This window comes from Branchiostoma floridae, chromosome 3, assembly GCF_000003815.2.
Source record: "Branchiostoma floridae strain S238N-H82 chromosome 3, Bfl_VNyyK, whole genome shotgun sequence".
NCBI classification, from domain to species: domain Eukaryota; kingdom Metazoa; phylum Chordata; class Leptocardii; order Amphioxiformes; family Branchiostomatidae; genus Branchiostoma; species Branchiostoma floridae.
This window is the reverse complement of record NC_049981.1, coordinates 12746839-12752121: the sequence shown is the minus strand read 5'-3', so window position 1 is coordinate 12752121 and position 5283 is coordinate 12746839.

Below are 5283 nucleotides of genomic sequence, written 5' to 3'. Positions count from 1 at the left end.
CCGGATCGCTGGAAAATCGTAGAAATGGAACAAATAGAGAGGAATATAACCGGCCAGGGAACAGCTCGCGTGCTGTTGCCTAGCCGGCTATATTCCTCTGGCCGGCTTACTCCTCTATTTGTTCCACTTCTACGATTTTTTCAGCGATCCGGAGTCTGGTAGAGACTAGCCACATACCGAGTTTCTCAGTTAGATACAAAGAAAAGATCCCGTCATTAATTTGCACGGCGGCATCTTGCTCCAATCAGTTGCAGATGCCACCGATACTTAGAACATGGCCATCTTTCCTCAGCCAATCAGGAGCGAGTATTTCTTGTGACTAAATCCACATAGTATGGTGTCCCTAGGGGTAGGGGTGTACTAAGTAACGAATAAATTGACTAAGTTGGAGACGCCCACCATTCAACTGAATGGTCTCCCTAGGGGTAGGGGTGTACCAACCAACGAATAAATTGACTAAGTTGGAGACGCCCACCTTTCTCATGCAAATAGAAGCAATTAAAGAATTAACAAAAAGGGAAACAGCAAATCAACCTATGTTACTGAACATCTTTATTCATAACATAAACAAAGGAAATTCTAACGATCATGAAAGAAAGTCAGAAAACGAACAAGACAATAATAAAGAGTTTCTTGTAACAAGAAAATGTACAAACAGCGTTACATCAAACTTTCAAAGACATGAAAAATATAACCTCTTTGGTTACATCAAGCTAGGGAACAGGTTCCAAGATAGTAAAGAAAAACTTTTAAAAAGTAGAGATGCTACATAAAAAGATGCGAGTTGAATTGATCAAAACGATGAATACTTCCATAAACGAGAAACAAACTAAAAATGCAGGAAGATAATGCATGATGTGGTCTACCAGGAACGGGTCGAACTGGGAACAGGACAGCTTGTCAGAACGGTTGCTCCAGCAGGGCGAATGAAATGGGGGAGGAGGCAGCGACATTGGCCGGTCTGTCTGGCAGGAGCTGGTCAGGATCAAAACTACAGAACAGTTTGGCAGAGATGCCAATAGGCTGCAGCAAAACCTTTTTACACCAAGCTCGAGCTGGAACTCAGACGTGTCGGGCTGTGTACGGAACTCGGCTGAACACTGTGAAAACGGCTGAACATACTCGAGAAATGGGCCTCCAAGAAATGCCACGTCCTGCTCATTTGAGGTCAGGTTGGGAACTGGGATCAATCTGACATACACCCACAGAACAATGGCATTGTGGTGCAAAAAAGTGTTGTAAAACCAGACATGAATTTCACACAATCCTCATGAGGAAAGGTGTGAGGCGCCATCAACAGGGTCATGAAAGGTGTGAGGCGCCATCACCAGGGTCATGAATGGGAAATAGGAGAAGAATATAGCCTGTCTGTTCGCTTGCTAGGAAAACAAACTGCATGTTTCTAATGACTAAAAAAGTGTATTTTGCTTCGGAAAGATGGCCATGTTCTAAGTCAGATAGATCCTGGTAGTGTCCTGACTATGTGGATTTGGTACTGCTCCGCCACCCTTGGAGTTTGTTGGGGTCCCTCGGGCTTCGCCCTCGGGGACCCCAAAAAACTCCTCGGGTGGGCGGAGCAGTACCAAATCCACATAGTCAGGCCACTCCCATGATCTATCTATTACATAGTCAGGCCACTCCCATGATCTATCTATTACAAAGTGGTACCGGTATTATCAATAGACAATACCGTTCAGGTCTGGTGAATGTCGTGACCCATGCTGTTGTTATTATCGGCAATGGGTTTGAGAGTAAATACACAGTTGAACTTGACAATACGCACGTGTAGACCTGAAGTAAATTTTAGGTTTAAGCACACGCCGGGCTTATCAGGCGAAATACAAAGAGAGATGTTATCGACAATGATTGGTACGAAGGCGGTTTTGCTCATGTCAATTGTAGATGCCGCAAGGTACAAATACAAAGAATGCGAAGAATGGCGGCCTCCTCAAATAATAACAAGAGTTCGTAGACCTCAGGCCTGCATGAAATATATTGGGTGTCTGTAGACCTATTGTGTATTTTTTGTCTGCGGTACGTGCTTGGAAAAGTCAGCTTTTTACCGTGTTGGTTGTGCACCATGCAAAAGTCTGAAATTCCATTTTCTGAATTTGTAAGTTTGGACATGGATGAACATTACTTATTTTGGATTTCTTAAGTACATAACCAACCACAGTACCTTGAAGTTGTTGAGACAACTTTTTGCTACTTTTTTTTCTCAGATGGCCCATGCATTTATTCTGTCATGATATATTTAGTACTGATATCTTCCTATTTCAATGTACTGACCTGATGCAGCTGCTAAGTCTCCTTGGTGTGTATTCTTCCATTAAAGATTTATTTCTGGAGTGATATATCACTTGACATTGGAAGGTTCTTTGCTTAATTTCACCAATGGTACTTAGTACAGTAGTTCCATAGACAATCTCACTGTGGTAGCCCCCATGCAACAGCAACAGTTAGTCCCCAGGGTGGTATCATATTTTCATTCAATCTGACCAACCCAACCCACCCGCAGGAAAGTCTAACCATGAAGATCGCAGTTTTTTTTAGCTGCACGCTGTCATATTGAACAAAATTTCATTTTTTGTTTGCTTACCACTTCCAAGTGATTGAAATTCAAATAGTATTTGAATTTCATAAGAAATACAAGTCCCTGACTACGTTGTTGTTTCGCTGACACTTCTGGTAACTTCGACCACAAAATTTTTGATAAAAAAGGACTTTAAAAACCCATTCAAAATTGAAAGAAGATCCCTTTCTTTCAGTGATAACTTGCTAAGTTATGGCTACGCACTGAAATAATCACCTAAACCCTGACTCCGGCTGTCAGGGGCCCGACGCGTTCTCTTTATACGCAGTTTGAAGTTGTCGGGGACTCCCACTGAGCCTACGGGCATACACTTCGGAGTGGACGGGAGAAAATTTGAAGACAACGGGACTACAACGACAGGAACTCTCTTAACATGGGGCTCCCGCTCTTGCCAGTCCCGCTCTCGCCAGTCCCGCTCTCGCGAAAACCGTAATGTAACGTGGGCCTAAATCTCTTCTAGTATTTAAGCCAAATTTAACAGCAGAATTAATAATCAAAATGTCCTTGTCAATCCCATTTATAGATGGCAAGCTGCTGGCAATGGAAACTTTGAAAAGTTCAGAAAACTGTTGTAGCCAGAGCGGACACCCGGCAAACATCCCCAAAAACCAATGAGCAGTTGCTTAGAAGGGGAAAACAATTTCATCATATATTTGCAGTGACAAAATGCACCAGACGATACTTAACAAAGCCTCCACCACTTAACCCTGCCTGTACTATAGATTTAAAAGCAGGCCCAAAAATCAAGTGAATATGACTGGCCCAAAATTACCTGCATACAGTATGGAAATGGCATCACCAAAGAAACACAGGAAAAATCATACACAGTCCTTTCTCCTATGCTTATGCTCTATTCATTTCTCCTCCACTTTAGAAAGTTGTATCTTCTTCTGTTTAACCATGATTGCCAAACAGGGTAAAGGAACTTGTACCAGAACTATATAGTTTATACAGCTGTCAAAACACCACAAAGACTAAGAAGCAAACTCAAATTATACCTAACCAGTATGGCAGGAGCTGTAGCATCATCTGGCAGATACAAAGTAACCCAATACATTGAACGTGACCTACATGTACGCCCCTGCAAACCAGATGACAATTACACAAGTAAAGACCCATCAATCAACCCAAACCCTGGACCATAATCTGTTTTCAAAAAACCAAGCAGATGTTAGTGGTCCTGAATCCCAACCAAGAAAAAATCAGCATCAGCCTACAGTGTCAAGTTCATGAACAAGGAAGCCCAAAATCAAACCTGACCGCCAGGACACCACCAACAATTCATGTACCAAAAAGCAACACAATGGCACCTTGCGTTCCGGAGATACAGCGCACGCCCCGTGCCCGCACAAAAGGTAACCTGGAATGTCAAGTTCAAGCACCAAGGCCGCCAAAATAAAAATTGAGAATTATTCAGCCACCGCCGACACATGTGCCAAATATCATCGCGCCCGCACCAACCATTCAGAAGATATAACTCCGGAAATACCCCTCTCGGACACAAAATTTGACCTGCCGTGTCAAGTTCAAACGCGACAAGGCCCAAAGTCAATCCTAGGCAACAGGCAATGACCCCCCCACCCATGCACCAAAAATCGTTGCAATCCCACGTATCGTTCCGGACACACAGCGCCAAAAGTGCCCAAAAAACACAAAAAATGTCACCTGCAATGTCAAGGTCAAGTGCCAGGAGGCCCAAAATCACACCTGAGTGTCAAGCCACCACCCCCAACCCACGTACCAAAAATCGTCGTGCTCGCACCATCCGTTTTTGAGATACAGCGCCCTACATCCCCAGCTTCCAAAAGTTCCCACGCCCGTGAAAACCATACCTGCATACATGCAGGTAATGAAAACAAAGATCTGGTCTGATCGCAATCGGGTCTGTTGATACATATGTAAAAACCACGTCGTCACGATGGGGTCCTTATGAGGTGTATTGTTAATGTCGTTTGTGTCGCCCGAATTCCTTTCCGTCACTTGGGTGTAATAATTCGGTTTATGTGTTACGTCAAAGCGGCGGGCCACTAGCCTCCTTCACCGGCCTCTCTGGGAAGCTTGGCAATTTTTTTTGGGTTCGCTTAAAAGGCTGGGCTGTCTACCAGGCCAGGCTACCTGGCCTGTCTACCTGGCCTGGCTATCACGTCAGGCTACTCAGATCCCCCCATTCATACCCCCATCATGTGGCACTCAGCCAAAATAGCTGATTGACAGGCATAGTAATTGCTAATTTTCAACCCTGCCAGTGTCCACTGGCTGGACCCTTCGGGAAAGTGTCTGGGAGGCCTTCCTTGCAGCTGTCAGGAACACATTCAAGTACTGTACCAGTACTGTGTTCGGTAAATGCTTTAGGGTGTTAGACCTAGAAAACAGAAGTTCTGGGTTCAAATCCTTTGACATGTCACAAAATCTGTTAACAGTACTTTCCCCACTCCAACTTGTACAAGGGGGTTGGGGAGATTATTGTCAGTGGAAGGAGAGGATTGGGCTCTGTCCTGGACACAAAAATTGTACAGTGGATAACAATCCACAGCCTCAAAAATGCTATGTGACTACTAAGATTGTATATGTCAACATGGCATACTAGCAAAGAGAACAAGGAGGTACATGTAATTATACAGTACCCCCCTTGGTCAATACAAGTTTAGCTTTACAGTGAGCAAGTGATTTATGCTCTCCCTTCTTGTTGC